Raw genomic sequence first — 20,986 nt, 5'->3', positions numbered from 1 at the left:
TGTTACCTAAATTAACCCCAGGACACAGAATTTAAAAGAACAATTATAAACATTGTCAAAAAAAAAAACCAGACACCTGAGTGAACTTCAAGAGGATAAGAATAAACTCCTGATTGAAGTCCAAGAAAACACACACACAGCTGAGTGCAATAATAAAGACAATTCAGGATTTGAAATCTGAATTCAATAAATAGAAATACAGGGGCCAAGAACCTGTAGCCAGATAGGTCATAGGCCTTAGGAGAGAACCTAGTACTATTATGATGTTGAATGGATAGAGTATTAAAAAGGACCACTAATGACTAATTGCTGTGTCCACAGATCAAGACATTTCCTAAGCATCATCAGAGAAACCTCTTTTTTATTTATTTTTATTTATTTAGGTTAGAAACAATCTTGTTTCACATGTCAATCCCAGCTCCCTCTCCCTCCCCTCCTCCCCCTCCCTCCCCACCAGGTCCCCCAGTCCCCCACCCAATCTCCACTCTGATCACTAAGGAGGGTGAGGCCCTCCATGGTGGATCTCCAATAACTGTCATTTCATCCAGGGCAGGGCCTAGGGCCTCCCCCCAAGAGTCCGGCTGAGGTAACCTCCCATATTGTGGGATGGGCACTCCAAGTCTATTTTTACGCTAGGGATAAATACTACCCAAGGCCCCATAGATTACCTAGACCTCTTCACTGACACCCACATTCAGGGGGTCTGGGTCAGTCCCATGCTTTCCACACAGTAATCAATCTGGAGCCCAAAAGCTCCCCCTTGTTCAGGTCAGCTGTTTCTGTGGGTTAAACCAGCCTACTCTTAACTCCTTTGCCCACCAGTTCTCTCTTTCTGACACTGAATTCCAGAAGTTCAGTCCAGTGTTTGTCTGTGGGTATCTGTCTCTGCTTTCATCAGTTGCTGGATGAAGGTTCTGTTTCCTAGACTCTCTGGCAGTGGGATTGTATGCTGGCACTCTCCTGATTCATGTCTAAAATCCATAAATGAGTGAGTATATACCATGTTTCTCTTTTTGTGACTGGGTTACCTCACTCAGTATGGTTTCTTCTAGTGCCTTCCATTTGCCTGAAAATTTCAGGATTCCATTGTTTTTTTCCACTGAATAGTACTCCATTGTGTAAATGTACCACATTTTCTCTATCCACTCTTTGGTACCATCTCACTCCTGTCAGAATGGCTAAAATGTGGAGAAAGGGGAACACTTCTACACTGCTGGTGGGAGTGCTAACTTGTACAGACACTTTGGAAATCAGTATGGAGATTCCTCGGGAAAATTGGAATCAGTCTACCACAAGACCCAGCAATTCCACTTTTAGGCATATACCCAAAAGATGCCCATTCATACAAGGATGTCTGTTCCACTACATTCATAGCAGCATTATTTGTAATAGCCAGAACCTGGAAGCAACCTAGATGCCTCTCAACAGAGAAACTTCTTACAGTAGATGGAGATTAACTCAGAGACCCTTTGAGTTCATGTCTGGAGAACTATGAAGTTAAGACTACAGAGTGTCCATCCCTAAAGTGGACATTCGTATCATCACCTCTCACCCCAAGTATCAGGGATATTTGTAGAAGAGGGAGGCAGAAAGATTGTAAGAGCTAGAAGTGGTGGATAACATTAAGGAGTGTTTTCCAGATACAACAAGGCAGATGTACATATATAATTCATAGCAGTTATGGCCATATCCACCAGGCCTGCATGTATAACTCATTACAGCAATATCCACCAGGCCTGCACAAGCTCCAGTCAGACAAAATCCCAGCATAGATGAGGTAAGTAGATATGGAGCTATTGAAATTTGATAGCTTTTAGGAGAGGGATAGTTTTGTTTTTATTTTTAATGTAACCCCTGGTGGACTGGTCACACATGAGAGCAGGCCTCAAGACTAATACTAGCTGGGCAACACATACACAGTCGGGATAAGAAGTTTTGTCTAAGTTTGTGAGATGGGATGGCATTGTGCCGGGGGTGAGGAAGGGAAAAAATGGGAATGTGAACACGTTCCACATATATTGTACAAATCCTCAAAAAACAATAAAAGAAAACATTTAGTTGGGTGGCACTATTGGGAGGTGTGGCTTTGTTGGACTAGATAGGGATAGCCTGGTCAGAGGATATGTGTCACTGTGAGGTCAGGCATTGAGGTTTCATATATGCTCAAACTACGTTCAGTACATCAGTCTACTTCCTGTTGCCTGCAGAACCTTCTCCACTCTCAGCTCTTTCTCGAGCACCATGCCTGCCTGCATCCCATCATGTCCCTCCATGATAATGGACTAAGCCTTTGAAATTGTAAGCTACCCAATTAAATGTTTTCCTTTATAAGAGTTGCTGTGGTCATGATGTGTTTTCATAGCAATGGAATCTCTAATTTAGACACATATATATGAGCAAACTAACCCAGTATGATCTTGTAGTAGCTTCTGTCTGTTAAACATGATGAGGGATAAGGGCCACTGTATATGTGAATATAAGGATAAATATTTAGAACATAGTTAGAAATGTGGAAAATGGTAGTACTAGGTTCTCCTCTAGGACCTATAACCTCTCTAACCATGGGTAGTTGGTTAAGTTTACAGAACCAGGCATGAATTTCTTTCTTAATTACTATGTGCAAAGTTTTTGTTAAAGCAAAAAGTTATGTGCAAGCTGACCTCAATTGTTACGATTTTGATACTCAACACAGAATACATAACAGTAGAGTCTACTGTTCTTTTGAATGTAAACAAATATTATAATCCCATATAATCTTTTAAGTCAGAGGCTTTTATTAAAGTTATGCATGCCACAGTGTATATGTGGAAGTCAGAGATCAACTTGTGGGAGTTCATTCTCTCTTTCTACCACGTGGATCCCAGATGTTGAACTACATCCTCAACTTTATCTTTATGTCCACTATCATCATGGTGGGAAGCATGGTGGAATCAGGCAGACATGGTGCTGGAGAGGTAGCTGAGAATTCTACATCTGATCCACAAGCAGCAAGAAGACACTGTGAGCCACTAGACCTGGATTGAGCTTCTGAGACCTCAAAGCCCTCCTCCAGTGAAGCACTTCCTCTACCAAAGCTCCGCCTACCCCAACGAACCATCACCTCCTAATAGTGCCAATCCCCATTGACCTATGGGGCCCTTTTTATTTGACCTCAAACTGAGGTTTCTTATTCTCAATCCTTAGGTTTCAGAAACTACTTGTTGGTATATTTCACATGCATGTTTACATACATACCTCCATGCATACACGCACATAATAACACAAACACAAACACATACCCTTGCTTTCATGTCTAAGCCTACGTCCTTCTTCTCCCACTTACGCGGACTCTTCTTCTGTCACTGACGATTAGTTAATTCCTCATCTTCCTCTAAGAACTGTCCTACGGGCCACCTTGCCTGGAAGCTTCCCTTGGTAATTTTTCTGGCCTGTCTTCTGCATGAGTAGGAACTTGGTCACTTTGTACAGCAGTTTCATGACACAGATGTTTTGAGATCAGCTAAAATGTTGGGAAAAGTGTAGGTGATTGACATAGAAATATGAATCAGCCTTCCATTAAAGACAATGTGTCCTTGAACAGCTCCCTGTACACTGTAGGAAGAAACTAAGCCTTTTAGCTTGAAGACTGTCTTAACCTTCTGGGACTCATGTGTCAAGGTGCTACAAACTACAAGGTGTGGGCAAAACTGTTCTTCCTCTAAATCCCACAGGGACAGACCTAGCATATCCTTGTGTCGTGATTTCTGGGCACTGCCTACAACTCTTTCTGTTCCTTGTAGCTCGGTTATTCTGATCCCTGCCTATGTTTTCATGTAACCTTCTCTTGTCAATATCCTCACATGACTTTCTCATAATGACATTTGATGTCATAATGACCCAATTTGATGTCATTTTAACTATGTATACTCACCAAGACCCTGGTTACAGACATGATCACAATCTGGGGTTCTGGATAGGCATGAAATTCTGTAGAACATTCTTCAACTCACTGTGAAAATGGAAGGTGTGGAGCTCCTGTGTCCTTCCTGTTTTGTGTGTACTGACCTGCCTCTCGGTGTCCTGGCTTTCCAGGATGGATAAATTTGCTAACTTTAAAATCCATATCCCTTGACATATTGTGGTGTCTTGAGGGCAGATCAACTTGGGTTTTATATTGTCATTTTTGTTTCACCTTTTGCTATAATAAAGAGTCAGGTTCCTGATTGGTACTCGGAAAATGCATGAAGGATTTGATTTTTGCAAGATGGGATAGTGAATTCTCCACACTGGAGGACACTGGGGTCCTTGAGGATGTAGCCACCATGTGGCTCCTTCTGTACTGGGGTAGACGTGGGTACTGAGTTCTGTCTGTTACCCATGTACCCTGTGTAGGCCTTTCATTCCTTTGCTCTGACCTCCCTTTCCCATAGAAATGAGAGGCTTGGGCTGCAGTTCCAGCCTCCATTTTCAGACTTGTTTTATCTTACAAATCACACTGGCCCCACTCAGGTAGTACAAGGGTTATTAAGAGTTGTGCATCCAGGACGGTTTAGGGCAGTCTCTCCGAAGGGCATCGCACACCTTCAGTTCAGCACCACGGACATTTCCTCCTTTAAACAAGTGTGCCTTCCTCTCCTGCTGGGGAGCTTTTCCCAGTCTGCCTGGCAGGCAGTCAGCATGGTGTGGAAATTCCTCTGGTGAAGATGGCCAGGGATGCCAGAGAGCAAGAATAAACACAGTCTTTTCTTTTGGACCCTTCATTTAGATCTGCTTTCGCTTTGAATCTCAATCAGCTGCGGCAGCGCTTTGGGTACCTTGCTGAGGAGGTGTTTGGCAAATCATGAAAGGGCAAGAGCTCCCCAGAGAGGATATTTTCCCTCATATCAGAGCCTTTCAAAACAGCGGGGGGGCGGGGGGAGTGCGCGCGGTGGTGAGCAGGCTTCCAATCAGGCCTTCTCCTGCAGAGAGGAAGAGGGGACAGAGTTCTCACCTTCCGGCTCTGTGAATTTTCAGTTTGGAGAAGGCCTGTGTCTTTCTGAAGGAAGATAGGATTTAGAAAGTCATACTTCTCTTCGGGAAGCCATCCATCACCACACCTGACATCCCAGGCCTGGTTTCCCTTCTTCTGTGTCCCCTCAGTCCCTCCTACTTGTTTTCATGATGGTATTTCTATACTAAGCTTTCAACAACCCTTTCCCCCAAAGCTATAGAGTTTCTGTTTGTCCATCAGGATCATTTTCCACGCGCCTCGGTCTCAATTTCTCACGAAGAAATCGTGGGACTGTGTCTGGGACGAAGGTAGATTATTGGGCAGATGATCTCAGGAAGCATACCCCAGGGAGAGGAGATTTGAGGAGTAAGGGTGGAGAGGGCAGCGAGAATCGTGTGCTAACGTGTGCGCCCAGGCAAACCTCTGCAGGTAAGGGGCAGGGGCATGATGTGTATCTTTGGTATACACCCTTGGATTTGGGGGTTGACTTTTGGGACATTACACGTTCTGCCTGTTGGGTTATTTTACATAATACCCAGATGGATAACCCTGACATGGTCAGGAAATGTCCTGCTCCTGAGAAGCAGGGGGAGAAACGTTCCTTTACAGTGTAGGTGGGCTCACGAGGTAAGCTGAGGAAACTCCGAGTCAGGCTGTCCGTACTGCTCACCCACTTGTCCTCCCGACATGTTTGCCTGTGTGAGCTGTATTAAGGGCTCCTTGTTGTCTTTCTGGCTGGCTTTCTCTGGCCTCCATTGAAAAGAACATGCAGAGAAAAACAGAAGATGTTTGAAGAGAGGCACTGGGTAATTCATCTCCCTGGTTGTTTCTCTGCCATGGACTGCTGTGTCCCTCTGTCACCAGCCATTTTCCTTCACGTTGTCCTTTCCACACTGCTGTCTTTCTCTGAGAACTGGCATCTTCTCCCTCAGACCATCCGACTGAAGAGATGTGATACCTCCCATCTTTCCCCAGGACCAGGCTACTGTATCATACTCCCATGCTTCCCTGTAAATAGGTGCATTTATAAGTAGGGTCTTTAGTTCCCTGAAGTGCTTGCCTGCGTTAGTTACTTTCCCTATGGCTCTGACAAGAAGGACACATGGGAGAAAGAATCTATGTGGTCCATGATATGTGGGGATACAGCACAGTATCAGGAAAGACAGTATCAGGGATGGCTTGTCCCTAATGTGAGCTTCTTGTAGCTTGGCAGATCAGGAAGTAGGGAGAGGGCTGCTGTCACTGTCTGGGATTCCAGACCAAGGGATGATACCACCATCTTGCAGGGCAGGTCTTACCTTCTCAGCCAATCCTCTTTGGAAACAACCCCACCAACTAACTCAATGGCTTGCCTCACTAATGCCCTAGAGAGTTATTTATTCAATCAAGATGGCAACAAAAACCATGCTCATATACAGTGTTTGTCCTATTCTTTGTTCCAGGACTGGAGCCTTGTCTTAGTCACTTGACCTGGAGTGGTTCATTCCTATTATTATCTCTGGTTTACCAAGAAGGAAAAGGGATACTTACAGGGAGTTTCTCTGATAGCCTTGGTTCTCAATTGATGGCTACATGACACTACAGAATTCTCTTGGTTGAATTTTGGCTTCTCTCTTCATATCATTTCATCCTACCCAAAAGATGTTTTCCAAAGCCTTTTTTGTTGTTGTTGACAGACCATTATGGAGCCGTAGCCTAGACTGGAGAATTGGCATCATTCTCCCAGCATCTCATGGTATGTTCAGAATGCATTTCTCTTCCTCAACTCTGTCTCCAAAACTGATTCCATCAAGATAGCTCTGGTACCTGCTTAATGGGGGATCTTTAAAACTACAACTTCTTTCAATATTACTTCTGCTAGTTCTTCTGAGAATACATTCTCTCCATGCAATGTATTTTGATCACATTCACCCTGTCTACCTCCCAGACTCACCCATGTCTCCCTATCAACTAATGTCATGTCCTCTCTTTGTTAAAATCCTGGAGGGTGGTTCTTCTAAAACTTAACTTAAAGTACTATGCATTAGTATTCCCTAGTGTATTCTAACTAACAATCAGATGAGAGAGAGAGAGCATGTGCAAGAGAGAGGGAGAGAGAGAGAAAGGGAGACAGAGAGAGAGAGAGAGAGAGAGAGAGAGAGAGAGAGAGAGAGAGAGAGTGAGAGAGTTTATTCTGTGGTCTAAAAGCTTAGGAAGAGGCGATGATTTTCACTTAATAGCTTATTTAACAGAGTGCCCAGCCTTAAGGTCCCTGTAAAATACTGCTTGGAATTCACTAAAGAAAAACAAATCACCAAAGTTTATTCACTTAAAGAAGTTAAAGACAACATCAACAGAGAAATAGAGGCACAAGAGTGTTTTTCAGAGACCCCAGATCAAAAATAACACAGTGCAGAATGTTAAGGTTCACCATGTCCCCTCCCCTTCCTACTGTGGGTCCTGCTCCACAGGTGTGGGGCTTCACTCAAGGCGTCATGAGAAGTGGGTCTGAGCCGTGTTTGAGTGGAGCTTTCAGTGAAATGCTTGGCCTGGCTTCATGTTTTGTTCTTTGGTCTTACAGATGAGTGTGTCCTGCATGAGGACTGCAAGGCCCAGAATGAGAAAACACTCAGAGCAGAATGAACAGAGCCAAAGTAGCCATTCCCAAACCACATCTGTTATCATGTGACGAGATACAGGAAGCCACGTCTGTAGTGGGCAGCCAAGACTGTCGCTCAGCAAATGAGTCAGCGATGTAGTGTAGGTACCTCACCTTTTAACAAGGAAACAGCAAGGACTGTGCTTCTGAAGTAGGTATCAAATGGTTTTGCTTCGCAGACACCCTGCCATTGATGTGTGTGTGTGTGTGTGTGTGTGTGTGTGTGTGTGTGTGTGTGTGTGTGTGTGAACTGCTACTCAAATTAGTGTCCTAAATACTCAGGTTTTTACCCTGAGTGGAAAAAAATAACATCTGCTTATTTACCACAAAGAAGATTTTGTACATTGTCCTGCCTTTCTTAACGTTTTTATTTCTGTCAGTGAGTGACAATTAGGAGATCTAGAGAGTGTACGTGTCTTATCCAAGGCTCTGAAATTCTAACAAACTCTGCCTTCCTCTCCTGAGCTCAAGTAGCAGTCAGCAGCCACGGGGGATGGGATGCCAACAAACACTTCCTGTAACAAGCTTTCCTCTCCACTATAAATAAAAATCACACAATTGGGCATGCCTGTGTATGCATATTACTTATTTATGAGTCATATGCATATTCTAGTATATGATGTATAATATAAAATATGTGCAAAAACACCCATTTTAAAAGGCAGAGATGAAAAGATTGTTAGACAAGTCCTAAGGGATCTTCAAGCCACATTGAGATAGACTGCCTCTGTGGGCTTTGAGCACCACATTCTCCAGAGGCTTTTGGACCACAGGGAGGGGCCTCCGCTCCCCCAGAGCACTTGAGACCGGCATTTCTTTCTCTGACTCAGACTTCTTTCTACCATGTCTATTTAAGCACACCTCCCCCACAAAGAACAGAGTCTCATTCATGTCCAGGTTCCCCGGGCTTGGAGACAAGTACACAGCACAGAGCTGTCTCTACAGATGCTTCTGAAACAACGGCATTATGAAACCGTGATGCTGTCACTGCAGTGACTGTGGCCATGGCTCCAGAATTTAAAGGAAAGGATTCCAGAGACGTCTTTCTTGAGTTACGTAAGGCTCACAAGCTTTGGTTGGAGATTCAATTTTATCCACTCACCAACCCCCAGGAAAGACTGGGTTATGCAGTTTGATAAGCAAAACATCTAAATTGTGTTGAGGATTTGCATGTGCTGGACATTGCACTATCCGGTGCCATTTCTTCAATCTCACTGTAAGAAAATAAAAGAAACGTGGGCTGAGACACACTAAGGACTTTTTCCAGGGTCACAACTACCAGGATTCATGGATTGCTTTTATTATCAGCACCGCGCTCCTGTATAAGCTACCCATCAATGCTTAACAATTTATATTTGTAGAAAGATGTCTCGGTCCTGATCTCATACTACTTTGAAGCATATCTCCATCATTGGGTCTTCTAGAATGTGGGAGAGACAAGGAGCTGATGGGGCTACAGGATCCTCTACGCTGTCACCATAAAGTGTCCAGAGCTCTGGGATTTGGCTTTAATGTCCCCCAACCCTAGATACTCTGCTTGGTCAGAATTAGAAATCGTACCCAACTCCCTGGCTGTGGTATTGCTCATCATTATTATTTCAAGAAAATGGCCCAAATTCTGTCCCACTATTGCTCTTGGGGACAGGGCTCTCAGAGAGACACTCAAGCGGAAGCTGACCTTTAGCTGGCATCCTCCAACTGTGACCCAATCAAGCATAATGAGTTTAGAACGAACGGACTGAGAATTGTTTCTTCCCTGCCCTCCCTTTTCTCCCAGCTTTTATCGGCATTTCAGCAGTGGGCTGTTTTTCCTTCTGCACTTATTTATATTTAGCCTGAGCGTCCTGTTAATTACAGAGCAGTTACAGGAGAATTAGGGACACTATATATAAATTTGCCACTTATGCAAATCGTATGGAGAGAACAAAGAAAAATTAGCTTAATTAGCGTAATTGCCAAAAAAAAGCGGGAGGCGAGGCAAGCGCGGCTCTAATCACAGAAGAGGCGGAGGAAGTCTCAAGGAAACCGTGACCCGAATCAGCACAGAGTTGAGGGCTCTGACCTTTCGTGATTTCCAGACCTTGCTGAGACACCGGGAATTTTTTTTGAAACCATGGCGGGCGGGGGGTGGGTACACTGTGAGTTCTCACTGTGAAAACAGCACTCGGGTATTCAAGCAATGAAATAAAATGCTTGGATTCATAAAGAAGTTGTAGATACATATGTGTGCATGCTGAGGTCGTTGTGGACTTCCAGCGTCGTCTCCCAAGACTGCTCGCACCTGGCACCTAGTAAGGGCTAATGGCTGCTTCCAGGCTGGGGACATGAAAGTGGGTAAGACGCCATCGGTGACTTCGTGGTGCCAGTGAAAGAGGGAAATAAAGATGCCAGGCTGCAGTGTAGCAGTGTATGTGGCTCGGTATGAAAAGAGCCTTGCTCTGCAATGCCATGGCCCTGAGCTCAACCCTAGAACCACATAAAAAGCCAGGAATGGGGTGTACACTTGTAAGCCCAGCACTGGGGAGGTCGAGACAGGCAGAGTCCTGAGACTCACTAGCCAGCCAGCCTAGCTGCTTAGATGAAAAACTATCTGTAAAAAGTGGATGACATGTGTCCACACACGCCAGAAAACAGAGAAAGAGAGGGAGGGGGAGAAGGGAAAAGGAGAGAGGAAGAGAAAGAGAACACGTCCACAAGCAAGTACCGTGTTGGCTGACCACACGGGCTAGACTTTGCTGGAAAGCAAGCAAGACTTATGTGTGGAAATATGGGGGGTAAATTAAACTCTCAGTTTCCAATCACTGTATTATTGTAGTCTAGTGAAAAGGAAGGGAATTGGGGGTTCAGTTTCTCCCTACTAGTGTGTCAGCCATAAGAAAAGCTAAGACAAAGCTGGATGCAATGAGGAACTTAGATTTCCCACACCTAACCCTATGCTCCTGACTGAGGTGGTGATGTCTGGCTATCTAGCCAGGGTAATGCTTGCTGTAGGCCATAACCTGGAAGAGATGATTATGGAGAGACAACCTATTTCCTATAGTACATTGAGATCCTAACTGGGAACTGCATTTTTTATAGAAGGCATATTACACGAGCAGATCTAGTGACTAGCACAGTGCCTGGTATAGTATACTTGCTCAGCAAAAGCCAGAGAAGTAATGGATGAAGGACTCTCACCTTCAGAGTCGTCCTAGAAATCTTAAGAATGTAAAAGACATTGGGGAGAACTGGAAGTGCTTTGCTGTCTGTTCTTCATTCCTTCTGACCCTTTCTCTACATCTTCTCCCCCCCCTCTCTCTTTTCTGCTTCCCTCCCTCCTTTTCTATTCCCCTCTCCTCTTTTTCTTCCTTCCTCCCCCTTCTTTCTATTTGCTGACTTTGCGCTCGTTCCCTCTGGCTTCCTGTTCAGTGTTTCAATTCAGACAAAAGCCACAGGTCTTTGTCTCTGCAGAGGTCATGACACCTGGGGTTTCTTTAGCTATGGGTAGACCCCTGGTCAGAGGCCCTTCCCTAGGCAAGATCAGAACAGCCATCAAAGCACAGTATCTCTCTCAGGATACAACAGCATCCAGAAAACTTCGCAATGGCTCAGATATGTTAGACTAATGGTTCTACATATACAAGTCCTATATTTCCTAAAGCAACAGAATTTTGCCTTTTATAAATGCTACCACAAACTTAAACCACCACACGAGGAATGGGCAGAGGGCCTAGGGTGTTTGGTCTAGCGAGAAGAAGCTGTGGTGACATTGAGGGGAAGAGGCTGGTGTCTGAGAAGATGGGCACTTGCAATGGGCAGAAGCTAGGATCCACAGGAAAAGCAGGAGAGGCACTTCTGTTGTTAAATGAGAGTCATATATCTTAATGGTAATATTAATAGTTGTCATTAATGACTGGGTACTTGCAGAGTGTGTTTGAACCTAATGATTGAGTTCCTCTGGCAACAGTGATTGACACCGGTTGGTATATTACATTATCATGGAATGTGGTGAATCATAAACTGGTCAACTGCATTGAGTGGAGACTTGAGAGGACAGTGGCTTAGAGGCTGAGAAGGATGAGGGGTCTGAATGGGCTTTATAGAACAGGGGAGTTCAGAGACAGGAGAGAAAACAGTGATTTGCTCTCTCTCTCTCTCTCTCTCTCTCTCTCTCTCTCTCTCTCTCTCTCTCTCTGTGTGTGTGTGTGTGTGTGTGTATCTGTGTGTCTGTATTGGGTACATATTTGGAGAGGGGTATGAAAATCATTTGGTAATTGAAACATTAAGAAAACATAATGAAACAAAAGAAACGCTTTTACACATTCTACTGTGGGGATGTACTGTATGCTGTGAATATGTGTTTCTCTTATTGGTTGATGACTAAATGCTGATTGGCCAGTATCCGGGCAGGAAATATATGCGGGGATACCAGACTAGGAGAATTCTTGGAGGAGGAAGACAGAGAGGAACCGTCTGAGAGATGCCATGCAGCTACCGGGAAGATACGACACCGAGCATTCTCCAGTAAGAAAAGGTCATGTAGAAATACATAGATTAATAGTTGTGTGTTAATAATTAAGACAGAGCTAGCCTGTAAGAAGCCTAAGCCATCGCCCAAACAGTTTACAGTTAATATATGCCTCCGTGTGCTTATTTGGGGCTAAAGGCTGTGGGAACAGAAACCTCTGTCTACAATTCTAGGATTCAGAGTAGATACAAATCATTAGCAATCCTACAAACTGGAGGAATTACCACCTATGAGGGTGACACACATGGTTGAAGGGATTGTTTAAAGAAGACTGTTTTAGGCTTCCAAAATATTAGTATGAGTCATGAGTCTTAGTCACATAGCAGGTTGGCCAAGACTATTCTCCAATCAACTTGTAAAATCGTATGACAGGTCAGCATTGTACAAATACCAATTCAAAGAATGTTGAGATGGAACCAAGAAGAGGTACAGCAAACAAGAGATTTAACACAGAAATGGAAGCTAGCCTGAGAAGGCTAGCCATCATCCTCAGGACAATTTGAAAACGCATATTGATTATCTAGTGCACCCTAGACACATGTCAGGACACTGAGGATCCTTCACTAAACAGGTACATAAAAGTTCCTGTCCACATGGAGTGTGCCTTCTCTTGGAAGGGACAGATGATAATAAACAGGACAAAGAGGACTAATGGATAGTGTGTGTGATCAAAACCATGGGTTAAAATTGAGCCAGGGAGGGTTGGAGGGTAACGTGCTGAATTCATCTCTTTGTCATGGGGAGAGAGCTCCACAGAGAAGACCAGAAGGATAGGATCCAGTACTGAGCATATGTGGGCCAAGGAAGGGAAAGCAAATCAGCTTACTAAAATGGACAGAATTTTTTGGGGAAGGCTCTGAAAAGAGTCCCCACAAAGCAAACTGTCTGCTGTCTAGATTGGAAAGGGGGCACCCTGAGGCCCTGAGATCTTTCTCATCCAATCACAGTAAGACCAAATCACTGGAGGGTTTCAAGCACTAGGATGCTAAGATTGATTTATGTGTTGAGGTACTTCTCTTTTTAATCTCCTTGACACTGATGGAAAGGAGGAAAAAAAGGAGAAACAGGACATAATAAGCAAAAGGCTCTTAGATTAATATAATCTACATAAAATATGTCGATGGATCATATTAGAGTGTAAATAGGGAGGTGGGAAGAATTGGTTGGGTTCCAGATATGATTTGAATGAATCGACATGAATGCACAAGGATACTAAATTCCAGAGATATGAATGGAGTATTTTCACATAACATGGGGAACACCCTCCTGCAGACATTAAATTTCCTCTATATTACTTACCATACTCAGTATAATGGACTATAACTATAGTATTGTCTTATTCAGAAAATACTGAAAAGAAAAATGGTCTACACACATACAGTATAAAGACATGGTTTTAAAATATGTTTTTAACCTACAGTTAATAGATAGACTACTTGGATACTGAACCCAAAGATCTGAAGGGCCAATTATAAAGGCAAAACCAATTTCTGTCAAGATGATTTGAAATGTAAGACAAGGAAAGGAACTAAGGAACTTGGGGCTTTTGACTGGGAACCCGAAGAATAAAGCTCCTTTACATGAGAAACAAGCTTTCCAGAGACGCAGACTTGAGGGGAAATGTAGTAAGTTGGGTTTTGGGTGACTTTGGGATCGAGACAGTGGTAGACGTTAAAGATATTTTAAGCAAGGATGAAGTGGGAATTTGACTAGAACACTAGGAAAAACAAACAGAGCCTTGAGAAGGGTGACCTACAGAGGTACGACTAGAGCAAACACTTTGGGGCTAAATGAGACACACAGGAAAGAGACACCAGGAAACTGACAAGCATGTAAGGAGAGTAGAACAAGAAGGTTTACAATGAAACAGGCCAAAAAAAAAGCAAAATGCGGGACATGAAATCAGTTCTCACAGGTTGTCAAAAGTAGAGGGGAAGAGGTATATGACAGGTATGTTTACAATGTAGGCACACAGCACCAAGGTCAGGAATTTTCAAGGTAGAGCCCTTTGCACATGATAATATTAACACACTTGAGAACCCACTTAATGTGAGCTTCATTGGTATACACTGTGTGAAGCTGCCAGGAGTCATTTGAAATGGTCGTGATGTTTGTTTCCACTGACTGTCTGACATTAAAGCAGATCACATGACTTATTTTTGGTAAATTGGGTCAGAGGTGGTATGTAGCCCTTCAAGGCTAAAGTATTCAAAAGTCATGGCATCCCTTCGTGTCCTACTCAACTATTTCCATTCCAAAGGAATACATGTTGAATTGATGTATTCATAACCAGCAGGGCATCCATGATTCTGGGTCTCAGAGTGACTATACGAGCTCCTCCAATCATTTGTTGGATACACATCATTCTAAGGTATTAGGCATGAAAATCGAGGGTTTGTTTGTTACTGCAACATAACCTACACTACTCTTGCAAGGACTTTCTCTCATTTTGTCACGAATATTGAACAGAGATAGCACTGCCTTGGCTTGTCTAGGACTGGGGGCTTTCTGAATATGTTATGACCTTCTGTGAGTTCGTGCCATGCCTCGGCAAACTGACTCACTTTGGCCATTCTATGATTACGTGGTGTTAAAGGATAAACTGTACCCAACAAACAGTAAGTTGTACACAGTGACAGAGAGTCCTATTCTGGAACCTCCCTGTGCCTCAGTTTCTCCACCTGCCCACTGAAGGTAATTTACGTAATGAAGTTTTGTGAAGACTAGGAGCATGGTGACTTGTCACACGGTCAACCAACCATTTGGAGTCTTCACCACTGATGGTGGTGATCACAGCAACAAGAAAATAAACACAAAGTCCACTAGTGAAAGAACTAGTCAGTAACAACAAAGTGACTCAACTCCAAGGATCTTGAGATGGCCTTGTTCCCATTTTAAAAGCAGTGTCAGGGGAGAGTCTGAGGTTATGAGAATTTGAAATGGGCCCTCGGGGACAGATTGGATTTGACATTTACTTATTTATTGAATTCACCGACAAATATTTATCACGTTCTAGTTATGCCACAGACCGAGCGCAGAGTGGATGAAACAGCCGTGGAATTACAACACGGCAGCTTGTGTCTGCAGTGAGTGTGAGAAGCAAGGGAGGGTAGACATGGATCGCCTCCATTTGCCCCACCAGCAGGGTCTGGGTGCATGATCACATGTGCAAGCATTCTTTGGGATCAGGCCACTCCGCCGACCCTGACAGGATGACTGACACCCAATTAGACTTTCCTGTTTATCATGCTGGAACTAGGCAGTGTGACTTCTCACAGCTGCCGGGTGCTGTCTCCATAGTCCTGTCGGTGCAACCTCCCCTCCAGCCTGGCATACTCAGGTGATGTTCAAGTTCTGTGCCAACCTCTAATAAAGCACCCAGAGAGGCTGCTGATGAATCAACACTGCATCTATTTTCAGCTTCTTTGCGGTGGATTTTTGGCAGGTTTTCACTCTGAAACGCAGGGCTAACCTCTGAGCTCCCCTGCAAGAATAAACACCCTTGTGAAATGTTCCCTGAGCAAATCTAAACAGACAACAGAACTGCTGTCTGATGGGAAAAATGATGAAGGGCTGTACGGTGGCCCAATTAACAAGTCCTTTAATAAGACACAGAGTCTACTGTGGCGAAATTCTCCTTGTCCCTGAAGGCAACTTCAAACTGGCAGGGGAGGGGAATGGAGTTGCTGCTCCTGATTACGGGTCTCAATGGGTCACCAGGGAGGACGTGATGTCAACAGAAATTGTCTCAAGGATCAATCTGCTTCAGGTGGGCTGGGAAATAAGGACAGAACCAGGTGAGCCAAAAATAAAAGAATAAGCAGACATGGGAATGTCTTAACAGACATATGCCCGGAAGCTAGGCAAGGACATACAAGTACAAATTTTCTCCCCAGAGGCTGAGAACAGATATCCCTGGGTCATCAGGCCACATTCTAAGATGAACCAGTTCAGATCTCTAGGCAGAGTCCATTATGGTGTGGGAAGCATGGCAACAGATGCTTGTGGTGGTTGCTAACATTGTGCCCTCCCTCCTGAAGCAGAGGGGCATGGGTGCTGGTCCTCAGCTAGATTTCTCTTTCTTATGCCATCTCAGACCCAAGCTCAGGAAATGGCACTATCCACATGCAGAGTGGGTCTTCCCCGCTCAGTTAATCTAAATAAACCTCTCGCAGACACTTCCAGAGGTGTGCTCCTGTGGTGATTCCAGATCCTGTCAAGTTGGTGACACTAACCACTGCAAAAGGTACGAACAGACACAAAATCAAGGTCAGGCACCACCCACAGAATAAAATGAAATGAAATTAATCTAGGGAGGCCATGTCATGAGTTCCAGCATTGGCATCCATGCCAGTAATGTATCTGATATGCCAAAGGAACGGCCATACAGGGCTGACTAACGTAGAGATAAGACGCAGCATGACAACGCCAAGGCAAAGCCATGCCAAGGAAGGATCTCTCTTCACCTACAGAATTCATTCGTTCAGTCAGGCCCTTGTTTATTGTAAGGATTTAAACATTTTGTTGTTTTAGGTGGCCATCATTCAGCCAGTCAATTAATTCACACAAAGAGTGAGTATGTCATTCAATCCTTTTGGTCATTTATTCTTTTTCACTTATTCTTTCACTTAGTCCCTTGGTCAATAGTTCAGTCAGTCACTGTCAGTCATTTTAGCATCCTATGTTCTCTTGCATCATTTATTCAGCAAATCAATTAATTATTCACCCACACCCTGTCCCAAGCAATCATTCTATTCAGTCTTTCCTTCATCTATCCAGGCTGTGTCTATGTCTGTCCATCTATCAGTCATGAAACTATTATTCCTCTTTCATTTTCTTCTTGTAAGCTCGGGGATAGTCACTAATTCATTATTTAGTCATGCATTTATTCATCCATCTTTTGGCCAGTCAACAACTGTGATGGAAAACCTTCACTGCCAACTTGACTGAAATCAATGACAATGTAACTCTGGCACCTCTGTGTGTGCCGGCAGAGGTGTCTCTAGAACAGTTTAATGGAGGAGGGAGACATAACCTGAGCGTAGACAGCATCACAGGCTGCGAGCGGGTGCCCAACCCACTACTGCCACACTGGAGTCATCCTCACACTAACCCTGCCTTCCCCACCACGATGGACTTTGTCCTCTCAGACTGCAAGGCCTTGTTTTGCACTTGTCAGGTATTCCTTTATACAGTATAACAAAACTAATGCAGCCAGCCAGGCAGTCGGCTACAGAGTCATGGGAACCCGCCTTCCGGGTCTCATGACAACATGTTCTACTCTATCTTTCCTCTATTTGAATTTGAATTTGCATGATAACCTGGGAGGTGTAGATTGTTAGAAGCAGCTCCCGCATAAATGTCCTGTGTTAAAAATAATAACAAAAATTTTAAAGTTCCAGAGCCTGACGTAACAAGTGTCCACATACTAACTCATAATGTCTTGCCACAGGAGGCAGCTTGCTGTTATGAATGGGAAGATCTAGGCTCCAGATGGCCCAAGAAGAGGACATGAGCCCAAATATCTGAGGCCCACTCCATAAACCCAAACACGAACCTGATCTCTAAACAGGTACTGGTAAAATAGTTTCAAAAGCTACCTTACTCCCTGACTGAGGAATGACACATGCATAGAAAATGAAGGGAGGTTTGAATAAGAAAATGAGTAAAACCAAATCTTGCCATCCAAAATTAGCAATTGTTAGCATTTTAGTATATATACATATAATTTTTGTACACTTACCAAAATTATAATAATTAGATAGTTTTAATTTATCATTATAAAATAAATTATTTATAAAGGAAATTTTATACTTAATAGAGATTGGTTTATTGGGATAGCAGTTCGACTTTGTGATTAAAATTAATGTGTGTAATTTAGGAACTGATTTGGTCTTCTTTTAAGCTGAATTTTTATTAGATTTATATACAGCACAGTTGAACATTTACAATATCATAAGAATCACCTGGTGTTTATAGTTTAGCATAATCTATTAGATTTATAAGACTTCAGGAGTCAGAAATTTGGCTTGTTAATCAAAGTACTTAGAATAATCCAAATTATAAAGTCAGTTGAAAAAAATCTCTAAATTTATAACCAGGACTAAATATTAATCAGGCTCTCCTTATTAGTGATTTTTATATTTGTCATACAAGAATTAAGGAAGGATAAGTGTTATAAGTTGCATGCAAAAATTTGACTTTTGGCAGTGGCAGATCAAAGACTTGACCTGTCAAAATACAAAGAATGAGGGACAGTTAAGGATTCAGCCCTGAGAAGGGCATCTACATAACCCAAGGAACACTGAGGAAGAGGGTGAGAAGTGCGAGGGTCTGAAAGTAGGAAAGAATATTATAAAGTGCTGTATTCTAACTGTGAGACGGCCATGGCAGTCATGACCACATGAAAGCTGTGGCCACCTGCATGAGCCCCACACCACACAACTCACACACACACACTCACGCACACACACACAGGCACTCACACACTCACACACTCACACACATGCACTCACACACACACTCACACACTCACACACTCACACACATGCACTCACACACTCACACACATACTCACACACTCACACACATGCACTCACACACTCACACACACACTCACACACACGAACTCACACACATGCACTCACACACACGCACTCACACACTCACACACATACTCACACACTCACACACATGCACTCACACACTCACATACATGCACACTCTCACACACATGCACTCACACACTCACACACACTCACACACATGAACTCACACACTCACACACATGCACTCACACACACATACTCACACACTCACACACATGTACTCACACACTCACACACATGTACTCACACACTCACACACGCACTCACACACACTCACAGGAAAACTGGGAGGGAACTACTTGAGAAGAAGAAGGTAAGCAGGTGTTGAACTAGTACAAGAGACGGTCTTGGGGTGGAAGGAATATGATAACAATAAATTGAATACAACTAATTGTTAGAAATTTAAGAAACAAATAATCTCTGTAATTTAAAACTTTTTGAGACTGAACTCAATAAACCCAACATTAAAATTTGAAGCCAAGGTAACTTTGAATGATCTTCCAGACAAATTTCATTTGAAGAACTTTTTTGAAGTCACTCAACTTTATGCAAGAGGTAATGTTACTCCTAGGAGCCACAAGTACTCAAACACAAAGCCCAGTGCCTAGTGTGTGATGCCTCCTTTGTGTTGTTAGTATGAGGAGTGGTCCCCAAGACTCCCCACATAATAGTAGCTATTACCATTGTTCTTGGTTGCACCCCAAAAACTTGATGGTAAAACCCTACTGATGAATACACTTCACACTTTGGTCACAGGACATGGAGAAATCAAGTTGGTACTGACCTAGAAACTTCCTCTATCCTGCCTAGCTCCCATAGACCAGGAAGATGCTATGTGGGGTGCTGGGGAGAAAAGCCATCCACAGATTTATCTGGCTGTGAACCCTGAGAGCTATAAAATAGGGATCAGAACTAGCCTGGCGAGGTAATGCTCATTGAAGCAATAGTGGCTTAAATATTAAGAGGGTAGCCAAAGGCTTTCTAAATGGATTTAAGATCTGTTCCATGGGGAAACACTTACTCATGATACTAAAAACCAACCAAGGACCCATGACTGAAGAGGTCATAGGCCTTAGGGAAGAACTTAATGCTATTATTTTACCAAGTGGGCAATTTCAAACTACTGTCCAGATACTTACCTTTTATGGTGGTTAGTGAGAATGATCCCCATAGGCTCAAATGCTTGAATTCTTGGTTCCCATTTGGTCCAACTGTTTGGGAAGAATTAAGAGGTATAACTTCGTTGGAGGAGGTATGTCACTGGGAGCAGGCTTTGAGGTTTCAAAAGGCTTTGTCCCAGCGGTCCCTGTCTCTGCCTCCTACTTGCTTGTGAATTCTCAGCTGTCCTGCCGCCATGCCTTTGCTCAGACACCAAAGATTCTATCCCTCTGGCACTGTAAGCCCAATTAAATACTTTGCTTTGTAAGTTGCCTTGGCATGGTGCTCTTTTTCACCAGCAATAGAAAATTAACTAAGATATCTTAACAACAATAGCTCTCAATCCTTATCAGAGAAACTCCTTTTCACAGTGAGTTGTGCTTAACACAAAGACTCACAACTGGTCAAGCTACAGAGAATAAGTGTCTACAGAATGCACAGGCCTAAGTAGGCTGTCTATATTATAATCATTCTCAACAAGGCTCAGGGAACACCACAGAAGAAGAATTAGAAAAAAATGGAAACACTAGAGGTCAGGGCTAACCACTGCATGCCTGAATGCATAGCAAATGCGTAGCAACCATGGTTGCATGCAGATCAAGCCAGGCAACATTCCAGCATGGATATGGGAGAGGCTCATGAGGTCCTAACCCTCACTGAGAAGCTATTTGAAGCTGGTGACTTCTGGGAAAAATAGAGTCAGCGTTCTTCAGGAATGTAGCCTCTGAGATTGGCCATGCTCCAATGGATACTCCTACTCCCATGTACATACTGGTAGGTTATAAAAATTTTAAACAGAGGGCATAAAGTGGGAAGGGGGATACGTGTTGGGGTCCAGGAAGAGCTGAGGGTGGATATGATTTAAATACAGTGTATGTGTGTATGAAATTATCAAGTGATAATGAAAACTAGATCCTCCATTCATATTAATAAGCAGGAATCAGCATCTTGTGCCTTCTATACGTACCACTTCTGCAGAGGTACAGTGTGGGTTGATGGCTGTTCCTACTGTCCAGGAAAATACTGGTGACAACAGTCATAGTCTTGACTTGAGCATTCATTGTATTCTCATCACCCACTGCAAATGCTGCATCGTGCTGACTCCT

At 43.5% G+C, this 20,986-nt stretch overlaps 1 long non-coding RNA gene across 2 annotated transcripts in view; it reads right to left on the bottom strand.

The window, feature by feature from the left end:
- Nucleotides 1-7,253: 7,253 nt before the first annotated feature.
- LOC110342549 overlaps nt 7,254-20,986 on the bottom strand; it is a 33,467-nt gene continuing 19,734 nt past the window's right edge. Inside the window, exons 2-3 of one of the 2 annotated variants that reach the window (XR_005870717.1) lie at nt 19,862-19,933; nt 7,254-8,821 (exon numbers count right to left, since the gene is read on the bottom strand). This is a non-coding gene — a long non-coding RNA (uncharacterized LOC110342549). Of the gene's footprint in view, nt 8,822-15,134; nt 15,889-19,861; nt 19,934-20,986 lie in introns of those variants that run through there. The other variant, XR_002384644.2, reaches the window with a different exon arrangement.

This window comes from Mesocricetus auratus, unplaced genomic scaffold, assembly GCF_017639785.1.
Source record: "Mesocricetus auratus isolate SY011 unplaced genomic scaffold, BCM_Maur_2.0 Super-Scaffold_100023, whole genome shotgun sequence".
NCBI classification, from domain to species: domain Eukaryota; kingdom Metazoa; phylum Chordata; class Mammalia; order Rodentia; family Cricetidae; genus Mesocricetus; species Mesocricetus auratus.
The sequence above is the reverse complement of the archived record's forward strand: the minus strand, read 5'-3'. Positions and strand labels throughout refer to the sequence as shown.